Genomic DNA, 14,479 nt, shown 5'->3' on the forward strand with positions numbered 1-14,479 from the left:
GATATATTTATGGCTTTATTTTTCTTGAAATTCCAAATTCCAAACAAACATGTCCTGAGTCCATCTAGAACATTTCCAGCCCATTTCTGTATTAGGTTATCAGGATTGCTATGTAAGTATAGATAGGAGAATCACAAATTGCTTGTGTTTGCCCTGGAATCCTAGGTTAAATTGGCACCTGAATTTATCTTTACCAAATTTCTTTGCATTCTTTTGCCAAGAGTTGCAGTCATCTTAAACATTATCCTTCTATTTTCCCAAGAGATTTATGGTTACAGAGTTTATATTGGCTGGGATATATTCTATGTCAAAAGCATAGCTTAAGTAGCTAGCTGTTCCTGAGGAGATCCAGATTTTACCACCTTTTTTTTAGTTTAACATTTGCTATAATAGCAGCAGACTTCCTGCAGTGCTATTCATCATGGTGGCCAGTGATTCCAGCCCTTTTTCAAAAGCACGAAAAGATACATTCACTGGTTGTCGAAATTTTTTCTTTTTCAAATATTTTCCCAACCTTCTGAAACCTCAAAGCAAATATCAATAACCTACAAATATAGAGATGACCTTTGGAGAACTCAAAAATTAGATATTTATTCTTCATGAAGGACTCTCAACCCGTTTCCTAAGGCTGTTATTCTGAAAAATGGTATTGTCCTTTCAATTTGTTCTTTAATGTGGAGGTAAACAGTTCTTCTGTATTTACATTTTAAATATGCTGTCACATACATACGCAAAAGACACTAGAAAAAAAACACTTAATTTGGAGATGACAAATACCTTTTTAAAAATAACTTCTGTCTATCCCAACTCAAATCACATTTTGGATTGGGAGAGTAGTCTTTCTTCCTGATAAAATTTTCTTATATAGTGAAATATTTAAATACAATAAAATAAAATCTATAGGACCATGTAGATTTGTGAAGTTTGTATATGAAATGATAATTTTTCCAGTTCTGTTAAAGTTCAAATAAACATACATGTGTGACAATACCTTTAGGCTAACTAACACGCAATAATCATTTGAAGTACAGATTTTAAAACATAATTACTAATAGCATAGGTAGTAAGTCAAATAATCGCCCTCTAAAATATCAAGGTCCTAATTCCTTGAACCTCTAAATGTCAATTTAAATGGTCAGCAAGGTCTCTGCAAACATGATTTAATTTAGAATCTAGAGATGTTGAGATTATCCTGTATTACCTAAATGTAATCACAAGTGTCCTTATGAAAGGAAGGCAGAGGGAGGTTTAATTGCAGAAAAAATGTAATGCAACAAAGGTGTCATGAGCGAAGGAATGCAGGTACTCCCCGAAGTTAGAAGAGGAAACAGATTTCCCTATAACCCTCCAGAAAACCAGCCCTCTGACACCTTGCTTTTAGCACCATAAGACTCAGTTTGGACTTCTGGCCTCTAGAACTGTAAGATAATAAACATGTGTTCTAAACCATTCAATCTAGTAATTTGTTATAGCAACCATTAAGAAACTAACACAGCACACAAAACATTCTGAAAGAATAAAAACAAAACCACCACTGGGGTGGGAAGCAGGAAACTGGATTTTAGTTGCCAAAATTTTATTACAAAAGGTGGGAGATGAAATTTCCAGCATTTATATGAGTGAAATGGCTAAAACTCTGAGGATACGTTCAGATATGGAAAGCCTTCATATCTACCACATCTCTCTAACACCTCATGAATGAAACATTAACACCCTAAATGTTAACTAATGTCCTAAAACTGATTTTTGGCAAAATAATAAAAATTGATTACATATGCCTTCTACAACTTTTTATTAAGGTATCTTCTCTGTAAAAGCTATATGGTTTCCATTCACTCTTACTGTCCTTCTGTTCTGAAAGAACACAATACATTTATTTTCCATAGTATGCAAGTTAATGATGGCTAGCTTTTATTTTAATATAGGTCATAACCTTAGCTCAGAATGGTAAAATACTTTCCATTTGATTGTAAAGAAGAGACAATCATCCCTGATTAGAGTGTTTTCCAAGGTCTCTAAAATCATATTTAAAAATAAACTGCCAAAATATGCATCAATTCAAGACCACCTATGGCCAAGTGATGTAGTATCAACTCACAGGAGCCTGGATGATTTAGAGTACTAAAGATGTCCTACAGAAACAAAAAGAATAGGGGTGCCTGGGTGGCTCAGTGGGTTAAGCCTCTGCCTTTGGCTCAGGTCATGATCCCAGGGTCCTGAGATCGAGCGCCCCAGTCTTTCCTTTTTCCCAAATATACAACCCAAAGGAATGAATTCTGGACTAGTTTTGATAGGAAAAGACAACAGGTATATTGTGAAGGATAAGGTTGAGGGCAGCTGGTTCCCAGGGTTAAACTACAGATGACACTGTTCCCACCAATGAGGCATAAAAGCATTCCAGATCAAACACAAGTGTTGGGGCACATAGGTGGCTCAGCCAGTTAAGCTGCCAATTCTTGGTTTCTGCTCAGGTCATAAACTCACATTCTTGGAATTAAACCCCACTTGGGCCTCTATCCTCAGCAGGGAGTCTGTTTGTGGTTTCTCTCTCCTTCTTCCTCTGCCCCTCCCCCTCCTCATGCTCTCTCTCAGAAATAAAACAAACAAACAAACAAAAAACCAAACCCCTCAAGTGTTTATGATGGACTGCACTAACAGTTTCACTTCCTTCTTAGTCCACAGTGAGTTGAACTGAAAAGTAAAAATTGAATTGGAGAATTCAGTATGGGAAGGTCAAGAAAGGTAAAGTAGATGACAAAATAAATTCTGAGTAGGCTCTACATTTTGTGCCTTTTGTGATAAGAAATAGACCATGAATCAGTGAGTATATCAGCTTTACATAGGACTTTAAATAGAATCATAAGAAAAATAATTATGGAAAATTAACACCAAATATGGCATTTCTAATCAACCTGAGCCTGAGGAAAAGAGATTTATATGACATTTTCTAGGTTCTAAGAGACAAACAAAAAAAGACTCTTAAATATAAACAGCTGGTGGTTATCAGACAAGTGGGTGAGGGATTGGGTGAAACTGGTGAGGGGGATTAAGAGCACTCCTACATATATGTACGGAATTGTTGGATCACTATACTATACACCAGAAACAAACACAACACTGCCATCATACTGGAATTAAAAAATAATATTAAACAAGAACGTAAGAAACAAAACACAAAAGATAAATTTAACTTTAGATCATGAATAGGAGGAATAAAAATGAGTGGGTTGGGGTTACTACAAGTCGAAAGCAGAGTAAGTTGTTTTAAAGGCATGGTTTTGAGCATAGGGATTCAGGAATTTTCTGAAGGCTGTGTTCTAAGAAAAAATGTGCTTTCATTTGGAAAGTGGAAACTAAAGAAGAATTTCAGAAACTATAGACCCGTTGGGGATTTTGTGACCAGGAATCCACACGGGTCTCGTATCATATAATCCTGGGCTACACTTCACAGTTTCAGTCTGGTTTGCTAGATTCTTTCCTTTGGTTCCCTGAGATTATTGTCTGGATAGGACTATCCAGAGGAGAGGCAAGATGGAATAAAAATAAAGGATCAAGTACTAGGAAAAGAACAGTGTCAAGGTGAAGCCTTAGTTCTAAATAAAATGAAAGAACTACTTAGTCACTCATCGATCTCTGCTTGGTAGCGGTTCCACCCCTGCAAGAGAGGTTTATTCCCCTTCAGAATCCACAGGGGAATTAGGAGCTTGAACCAGAAGGTATAGTGACAGATGCCTTCATACACATGAAATATAAACTCAATGCTATCCATCCCCAGCATTGAGACTATAATTATTTGTTCCCTAGTCATAGATAAGACATTAGAATTTTTAGGAAAGACAGCTATAAGAAGTTCTAAAGAAAAAAACAGGTCAAATTATGAAGTGCTATAAATCAGGATGGAGGACAGGAATTAAACCCAAAACAACTAAAGCAAGAGCCTAAAAGCTTAACTGTAATTCAAACAGTTGAAGGAAGAAGAGCCCTGGATAGAATATTTTCCAAATTTCTACAAACATCTGTATGAAGATACACAGGAAAAAATTTTAAATGATACTAAACCCAAAATCTTTAACTTCCATGCAACCAATGTCTGAACTAACAGTTTATGAAAATAACTAGCGGTATATTCAGGCTTAAAGACATTTAATCTTCCCATTCCTGTTTCCCTCCCCCAACCACTGAACACTACTAAACTTTCGGAAGATCAAATGAATTAACAGTCATACCTGTATTATGTATTAGTTTATTGTGAGGGTAAATGCTTGTTATTCACACCCCTTGTTCCCTAACTTCCTCCAGAAGTTCCACTTCCAAATGTTCAATTTTCAGAAGCAAAAAGTGGGTTTAAAAAGCTGAAAGGAATGGTTTTATTGCATTTTGGGAATAAAATTATTGTGTGTGGATAAGGAGAAAAATCTTTCCATCAATTCTTACTGAGGATGGTAGATTTCATTAACAGCAGTTGGAAACTCGCGCTGGAGCTGTGTGCATCAATTCATACTTGAAATATACACAAGTAGCTGTACTTGAACCACGAGAACAAACACACACACACACACACACACACACACAGAGAGACTACTGGCAAACACTGCTGTGGGGTAATGTCTTCTCATTAAGAAATAAACAATGTGTTCCATAAACTAGTATGTATAGAGCCAGAGGTGGGTGGAAATCAGCGTCATACAAAAGAAGCAGGCACAGACTACCTCAAAAGGCCAAACTCTGCTGTACATCTGTAAGATTAAGAAGTGCAAAGGGAATTCTACCTAATCAGCATCCATCCCCCTCGAGCCCAATTCTTCCCAACTCAGTGGTGCATACCAAGTTCCTAAGCATCCAGTAACGTTGCTCAGGGTAGTTTTGACAATCTAAGAGTGACTATTCTACTTATTCCATGTTTATATCACACAAAGAGAAGATTTAAATGGTCTGGTTCTGCTCATAAAGATCCATATTAAACATAGTTTGACACATTTGTGAAGGACACTAATGTAGTTTATTTTGGAGTACCCAGATTACTGAGTACCTTAACTCTTAAGAGGTCACCTACTATTTAAACTAGTTTCCCCAAGGAGTGAGGAAGAGGAAACACCCACGCAAACTCATGCTCTTTCTTACTAAAATGGCTTTGTCTAAACTCAAGCCTACTTTACTGATGAGTCAATTGTACCCAAAGACTTTAAGGACTCCTTATGCCTAACCTGATTTTGGCCAAATGTCTAAAGCACTATGTACTTCATAGTGGCTGACTTCCCCTGCTTAAGCTAGACCACCAAATTTTGCTCTACCTATCACTGCAAAAGAAAGTACGCTTGAACAATGCAGGGGGAGGGGTTTAGGCTGACTGACCCTCCACACAGTCAGAAATCCACATAGAACTTGACTATCCAAAAACTTAACACCCTACTGTTCAATAGAAGCCTTGCTGATAACAGCCAATTATCGCATTTTGTTTACATACTGTATTCCATTTTCTTACAACAAAGCAAGCTAAAGAAAATGTTAAGAAAATCCTAAGAGAGGGGTGCCTGGGTGGCTCAGTGGGTTAAGCCGCTGCCTTCAGCTCAGGTCATGATCTCAGGGTCCTGGGATCGAGCCCCGCATTGGGCTCTCTGCTCAACAAGGAGCCTGCTTCCCTTCCTCTCTCTCTGCCTGCCTCTCTGCCTACTTGTGATCTCTCTCTGTCAAATAAATAAATTAAATCTTAAAAAAAAAAAAGAAAGAAAGAAAGAAAGAAAAAAAGAAAGAAAAGAAATTCCCGAGAGAAAATACCTTTGTAGTGCTATACTTTAGTTATCAAAAATCTGCATATAAGTGGACTCGCACAGTTCAACTGTAAATCCAAACAGAAGCAGAGATGACCTACCTGTTCCAGGCATTCTGTAGCCCATTAGGGTATCGCTTTAGGTCCTGAGGAGAAGTTGGCAGAGAGCATCTTCTCTCAAACAGGGCAGGAGTGGCTTTCCTTCAGCTGCCACACCCACATTTGGTCATTACCACTACATTCCCCATCTAATCCCCTTATCTTCAAATGAAAGATAGACTTTATTCTCTAGCTCAATAAACGTTCCTGGATTTTACTAAATCTTTCAGACACAGGCTTGGAAAAGCATAGGAAATTTGAAGTGCAATGCGTAACACACAGGTCAGATTCAATCTGGGGTGGTGGTGTGCTCTTTTCAGAGAACAGGATACAAACTGGTGGGGAGAGGACACTCAGCAGAAAAACAGAAATACCATGAACCTCCCTAAGGCTACTTCCTCTGGGCTGTTGTGTCCAAGGGAGACTAATGAGATGAACCATTTACTCCCTCAAGGTATTTTGATGGTATCTTAGAGTTTTCCCCTACCCAGAAACCTTTAAAATGGATTTGAGCAGGATAGTTTTTTTCCATTTAGTTACCTTAAGGTCACAGCATACAACCAGCTAAGTTACACACTTTTGTTTTTCATTTCAAATTATATCAGATAAGTAGTACAACAAACTCACAAGGTAGCACAAGGAGCCCTAGACTGCCACACAACTAAAACACACTCTACCTGTGTGTACCTTGTATCAGAAATGCCTCCAGTTCAGTAAGATTTTTTTTTAAATGTAACAGGAACATTTTCACTCTTTGATTCTCATGTAAATCATTTTCTTGGTGATTTCATCTACTTAATATGCAAAAATTCTAGAAATTTTATCTCTAAACTGAACTACCCTACTGAAACTTCCGCTCCTACGTCCCACTATCTCCTTGACATCTATACTTAGATGCCTCATAGACCTCTCATATCTTATGTGCCTGTGGCATTTAGCCTCCAAACCTCCAAAATGGCCCTAGTGAATTACACACCCATTATTCATGCCTTTGGAGCCTGCTGCCACATTGATTCTGGATAGGGTTATGTGATTTGCTTAATCCAATAAATGCTAAGGAATTAGGTGGTACAAATTCAAGTTCTAAGCCTTATGAAGGCCTACCAAGTTCTGCTTTTGTGCTATGCCATCATTTAGGCCATCCAGCTACTGGGCTAGGGAGACCAAGTAGAGATACCACATGAAAAAGCCCCATAAAGAGAGAAAAGCCCATCTGGTCTCCATGTCCTAGATTTCCAGCCATCCATATCAAATTGCTAGACATTTGTATAAAGCCATATTGGACATTTCAGCCAGGTCAGTTTCGGCCTACCTCCCAAAAAGACTCCAAACATGACATTGAACATCATTCCTCAGAATTATGAAGGCATAAAATGGCTGCTGTTGTACACCAGCATGATTTGGGGTGTTATTTAAATAGCAACTGATAACCTCATCTGGATGCCTAAGGCACATTCTCATTTGGATGCTTAAGGGACCTCTTACCCTGACATCTTTTTTTTTTTTTTTTTTTTTTTTAAGATTTTATTTATTTATTTGACAGAGAGAGAAGTAGGCAGAGAAGCAGGCAGAGAGAGGTGGGGAAGCAGACTCCCTGGTGAGCAGAGAGCCCAATGCGGGATTTGATCCCAGAACCCTGGGATCATGACCTGAGTGGAAGGCAGAGGCTTTAATCCACTCAGCCACCCAGGTGCCCCCTGACATCTTCTTCCCACATAAACATTCCACCCCTAGGCTTTCTCATTTCAATTGCTGCCAACTTTGTGTTTTTTCTGTGGCCTTTTATTTCTCATTCTGTACAGTCATCTGTTATATCATTCTTCAGTCTCTATTTTCAATATGTACCCAAATTCCAACCACCTTTACTACATTCAGACCTAACACTCTTCCCTAACCCATCATCATCTCTACCCTGGATTACTCTAATAGACTTGTAACAAATTGCCCTATTTATCCTTGCCCTGCTACAGTCTATTCACGACACACAGTAGTTAAAGAAAGTACTATTATTACTTTTTTCCCAAATGTCTCATTTCAAAATCCAAAGTGTTCATACATGCTTTAAAGCTCATATAACTTGGCGGCACCTGGGTGGCTCAGTCGGTTAAGCATCTGCATTCAGCTCAGGTGTCGGGGACCGCCTCCGGCCGGGAAAGTCCCCGCCATTACAAGATGGCGCTTGGCTCACTGCCAGCAAAATACGTTACAAGTGAACAACGAACTTTCTGGTGAAGCTTGCCTAAAGGAGGACATAGTCATTGGCTGTTTCAAATTTAATCAGCATAGTAACAGGACTCTCATTGGCTCTCCCCATTGCTTGGCCCCTTATTGGTCACCTTGCTCGCTGATTGGTCATGCAAACGTATATAAGTGTGTAGACTTGCGGAAATAAGGAGAGAGAAGATACATCTGAACCGGGGCTTCTTGTCGTCCTTGCGGGTCGTGGGCGACACTCAGGTCATGATCTCAGGATCCTAGGATCAAGCCCTGCATCAGGCTCCCTGTTGAGTTGGGAGGCCTGCTTCTCCCTCTCCCTCTAACTCCCCCTGCTTGTTCTGTCAAAAAATAAATAAAATTTAAAAAAAAAAAAAGACTCTTAAAAAAAAAAGAAAAGAAAAGAAAAGCTCACATAACCTGTTCTCCATCTCCAAACTTCCTGATCATTTTTCTTATTTTCCCATATTCACTATGCTGCAGGCCTTCTGATTCTCCTGATGTTCTTCAAACCTGTCTGGCACATTCCCAGCTTGGAGCCTTTCACCAGTTCTTCCCTAGGCCTGGAAGGCTCTGCCCCTACATATCTGCAAGAGCCAATCATTCTTATCCTTCACGCAGTGGTTCAAAAGCCTCCTTCATGAGGCCTATCCTGAACATGCTATTAAAATTCCAACTTTTTTCCCCAAATACTACAGAGTCCTTTACTACTTTTTTCTCCCCCCACCCCCCACCTCCATAGCACTCATCCAATACCCTAAGCAATGTACTTGCCACAGTGGTAGTTTTTGAGTATTCCTTGCTAGAAATATAAGCCACCTAAGGGCAGGAATGTCTACTGGCTCAATAATATATCCCCTCACACATTCTATGCTACATAGTGGGAAATCAAATATTTGTTCAATTAAGTAGGACTCTATGCCAATGCTTATGAAATTGTTTAAATGAAATCACATGTATTTGAAATCAGAGTAAGATTGGTATATCAGGTCTATTATCACTTCATGACTGGCTTTGGCTCTAAATTGTCTTTGTAGGTGTCACTCACACTGTGTATATAGTTACAGATTATTATTCCTCGTTGCTACATAGTATTTCTTTGCATGATTATAGCAAAGTCTATTTATTCTACTCCTGACAGGGATCCTGTCATTTTCAGTGTGCGTATTGGGTCAGTTTGTAGGACTGTTGTAACAAAATATAGGAAGGTGGCTTAAACAACAAATTGGCTTCCTCACAGTTCTGGAGGTCAGAAGTCTAAGATCAAGGTGCCAGCAGGTCTCATTTCTCCTGAGGCCTCTCTCCCTGGCTTGAGGATGGCCATTTTCCAGCTGTGTCTTAACACGGCCTTTTCTTGGCACACATATCCCCTGTGTCTCTACCTTTTCTTATAAGGACACCAGTCATATTGGACTTGGGAGTACCCTTATGACCCCCTTTAACTTTACCTCTTCAAAGGTCCTATTTCCAAATACAGCCACATTGAGGGTTAGGGAGATTTGGGAGAGAAGACACTTCTGTCCATAACAAGAGGTATATTACATACCATGATACAAATGCATGGTGATGAATATTCTGTTGTGTTTTTTGATAACCCTATATTCTTATGTTTTAGTTATTCCTAAAAAAGAAATGTCTGGATAATATACCAGTTTTCAGATTGAATTGATCTCTATTTCTTCAAAATATCTGTGGCAATATTCTCTTCCATCAGATGCACTTGAGAGTTCTGATTATTCCATCTTAATTTACACCCTTGTTGTATGTGTGTGTATGTGTAATATTATATGTAAAATATTCTTGGGGCACCTGGTGGCTCAGTTGGTTGAGCAACTGCCTTCAGCTCAGGTTATGATCCCGGAGTCCTGGGATCGAGTCCCACACTGGGCTCCAGCTCCATGGAGAGTCTGCTTCTCCCTCTGACCTCCCCTCCCGTGATCTCTCTCACTCTCTCTCATGCTCTCTCTCTCAAATAAATATTTTTTTAAAAATATTCTCTCCTCAGATTTCACTCATACTTGGTTTAGGTTTTTTAACTGTATTCCTATGGTCAACAGACTTCTAAGAAGGCCTGATGATTCTTGCTGCCCTTTATCCACTTCAACGTAAAATCCCTTCCTTTTGAATGGAAGCAGAAAGACTTCCTCCCAGCCAAATCACATGTCCAAGGTGAAAGAGTAGTCACTTCCAAAATTATGTGACATAACAGTCTATCTTAGCAGACAAGAGAAACTTCTAGTAGCCTTCACAAGTTAAACGTTCAGATTCTGAGCGAGAGGCACACTGGAGAGGGCCATGGGAAGGAATTGCAGAAGATCTTTAAACCTGAGAGCAATCCCTAGCTAACGTTCAGTGAGAAAACAGAGACTTGGGTTCTTTAGGCACAGAATTTTTCCAGTCACTACATGAACTTGGAAGAGGACCCCAAGCTTCATAAAAGAATACAACTTGGCTCACAACTTGAACACAACCTTATGAAACTCTAAGCAGAAGACCCAGTGTGATGCTGTTCATAACTGCTGACCAATGACAACAGCAACATAATAAGCACATGTTTTAAGACACTAAGTTTGTGGGAATTTGTTGTACAGAAATAAACAGAATTCTGTGTACCTCTTTTTTAAAAACATTTACTAATTCAATGTTTTATGCTTCATAATATCTAACATCGGTTAATAATTTTTGAGCTATTTGTATTTAGTTACTTGGATTAAGGATATATTAATGGGTTATAGCATTTTGACTTGCCAGCTACTTTCCTTCAGCACATTATATTAATCTTAGTCTGGTCTCCATTATTTAAGGTATCAGTCCCATCTTATTTTTGTACCTGCAAACTACATCATTTTGGGTTTTTTCCTGCTTTTAAGATTTACTGCTATTTGGTTTTCCTAAGTCTTGATATTTAATAGTTTGAAATTTTTTCTTCCATTTTCTCTTTGTATTACTTCTAACCTCTTTCTCTTCTCCTTCTAGGTCTCCAAGTGCATATATTAGACTTTTCCACTGTATTCCATATGTCTTTTATACAATTTCCTGTGTTTTTTATCCTTTTTCTCTGGATATTTTCTTCTGAAGTCTTATAGTGTACTCACTTGCTTTTTTAACTATATTTAATCTCCTATAACTTAACCTATTGAGTTATAAATGCCAGTTTTTAGTTCTACACTTTTCATTTGGTTCTTTTCAATAGATTTCAGTTCTTGACTTAAATTCTTGATTTTGCCTTACTTCCTTAACCATCACAAACATTTTTATCCTAAAGTCCACATCAGATTCACAAGGTTTTTGGTTTGTTTGCTTTTTTACTGTCTACAGTTTCTCTTGGTTTGCCCACTGAAGTTCATGTTTCTACATATGAAGTTACCATCCCATGTGGGGGCAAGCAGCTACAGTAGGAGATTAACAATGACAGAATACATTAAGCTTGGTGGGTAACAAGGCCTGCTCCACTTTGGTGGGCACTGAATTCCAAATTCTTCCCCAGTGCTTGAATCCTCAGATACTAATCAGTCTCTCAACTTCTCAGCCATAATTAAAGAACTGGAAGAAGCCCTGAACTAGAAGTAATTCTAAGTGCCAGAGTTCCTTTCCTCTTTCTCTCACATTGTTTCCCAAGTTTCTCTCTGATTTGTTAGCTCTTCTAATACCTTTAAGAGAAATCTTTAAAAATTAATTTCTTCCAACTTCCTTAGCTATTCTCCAGAGGAGAGTTGGTTGCAACCACACTCACTGTCGGGAGAAGAATCTTAATGTAAGTATTTTATTAACTCAGTGGCCAAGTAATTATTCTTAGGAAAAACAACATGTCCCAGGATAGGTAAAATAATTGACCCAGGTAAATAGGTAGCTAAAGCATAGTTCAAAGAAGAGAGAAACAAGTTAAAGCCTTGGGCAAGACTTTCAGGTCTTATAATAAAAATACACTTTCTAAGTAAGAAATTTGAAGCTACAGAATTATCCAGTACAGTTGTATAAAAGAACATTCATCTAGACTACAGCTCATCTGTTTGCCTTTCTAAGGTTCTATACATTTAGTCTGGGCTAATTTATAAACACTTCCAAGAAAGAAAGTTCTCCAGTATATCTGAGGATCCCCTCCTTTCAAAACACTATTTATGAATAATTAGAGTATTTTATATTGATACTTATATCCAACACATTGTTACTAGCATCAGACCTTATCATCATGTGGAAAACACATCCAAACTCTGATTTTTCTCTCTTAACCTTGTACACATATCAAAGCTACATGATACAAATAGAAAGAGAGGCAAATAAAGTATTGATCATTTTAGGGCTTGAAGGATTCTAAAGTGGATAGTTCAACATTTGATTGAATAATTCCCTAAGGCATGACAAAAAATAAGTGAAGTGGCTGCAGGATTTAGCTGTGTTCTTTTTTTCTTTGATAAGTGGCCTGTTCTTTTGTAACAGTAACACTTTGAACTGTTTCAGAGCAATTTAATAGCTATTAGCTCTTTTTTATCCTCAAGGTAGGAAGAACAAGTGTTATTATCCAGAGAGGTTAGGTGAACTGAGAAGATCACAGAGCAAATTAGTACAGAGCAGAGACAAGAAATTCTTCTGGCTTTGTGTTTTTCCATTATACCACATTTCCCCCTTGTGATGTTATATGATACATGTCACAACGTATATGTATTATGGTGAGAAAATGAACTTCCCCTTTACACACAAACTGTTAAAACTACTTCAATGCATGTAAAAAAAAAAATTCTTAAGAGATGCAGTCGATTAAAACTGCAATAAGTGTTGTTCTCCACACAAACAGCTGTTCAAACAGTATTCCAAAGGGACAGGCAATATTACAAAGAGACACTCTAGAGTAACATGAAAGGAGAGACGAGGGAGGCAAATGAGGGAGCCGCTGAAGCATACCAGCAAAGCAAGAAAACTTCAGGAGCCAATAGGAAGGCTGAAAATTCGATTTCTCGAGTCTGTAACATGCTGAATTCCAAGGATCCCAGCCCCACACAGATTCTCACAGTAAAGACCTTATTGGTATATTCACATTTATCAAGATATTTATCATTCTCTTGAGCCGTTCAAAGATATTAGAATGATTTTTTTAAAGGTACCCTTCTTTTACCAATGTCATTGTTCTAGCATATAAGCTAATATTTTTCAATATTCTTTTAGAACACCACAAATTGGCCATCATTATGATTTTGTAAACTCAATATTTGCCTTAGTCATGTAATTGCTAATATTTTGCTAATATTTGCTATTTTAGTCATGTAATTCCTAATATTTTGCTATTTTTGCTATATTTGCATCTTCTACTTCCAAATGTAATTTTTTTTTATATGAACATTTAAGTTTTTAGTCAAATTCCAGTTAGTTAACATACAGTGTAATATGAGTTTCAGGTGTATAAAAGCGTTGAATTGGTATATTATATAATACCCAAGACTCACTACAAGTGCTTTTTTTTTTTTTTTTTAAGATTTCATTTATTTATTTGACAAAGATTAAAAGTAGGTGGAGAAGCAGGCAGAGAGAGAGGGAGAAGCAGGCTCCCCGCTGAGAAGAGAGCCCAAATGTGGGGCTTGATCCCAGGGCCCTGAGATCATGACCTGAGCAGAAGGCAGAGGCTTTAACCCACTGAGCCACCCAGATGCCCCTACAAGTGCATTTTATTTTCCCCCTACCCACCTCCCTTCTGGTAACCATCAGTTCTCTATAGTTAAGAGTCTATTTCTTGGTTTGCCCTCCTTTTTCAACTTCCCTTTTACTCATTTGGTTTTTAAATTCCACATGCAGTATTTATTACATTTAGAAGGGCCTCTATTGAGAATTTGGTTAGCCTAAAAATAGTTTCCATTATAATATTAAAACTTTCCCCAATACATAGTCTAAATGAGTTTTTTTTTCCTTATATTTGAATGGTGGGTAGGACTTCCTCCTTCTATGATTGTTACTGAAAAATTAAACATTAGTCTAGTTTTCATTCTTTATAGGCTTTTTTAAAAATCTTCTCTTTACCTCTGATGCTCTTTAGCTTGATTGGTTATCAATCCATTTGGGTTATTTTCTAATTCTATTTTAGTTGTAGAAATTGGTTCTTTTTCAAATGTTTGACTCTAAGTTGCTACTTACTTCATGTTTAAGCTATTTTATTAATATTTGAAATGCATTTATAAGTGAATTCTATACTATGGACATGATAATATACCTACCATTTTTTTATGCCTGATTGTGCTGATGGTTATTTCTCTGGACTCAGGATGGTTGGTTTTCCCATGTGATTTTTGTCAGGTTTTATTGTGAGCTCTCTCCCTTAAGCCTTTATCCATGGAGTTCTTTAAAGCCTGAATATGAAATAACTCCACTGAGGATTTGCTTCACTTTGGTAACTGAAGCCAATTTAAATTTTTG

Source organism: Neovison vison, chromosome 13, assembly GCF_020171115.1.
Source record: "Neovison vison isolate M4711 chromosome 13, ASM_NN_V1, whole genome shotgun sequence".
Classification (NCBI taxonomy): domain Eukaryota; kingdom Metazoa; phylum Chordata; class Mammalia; order Carnivora; family Mustelidae; genus Neogale; species Neogale vison.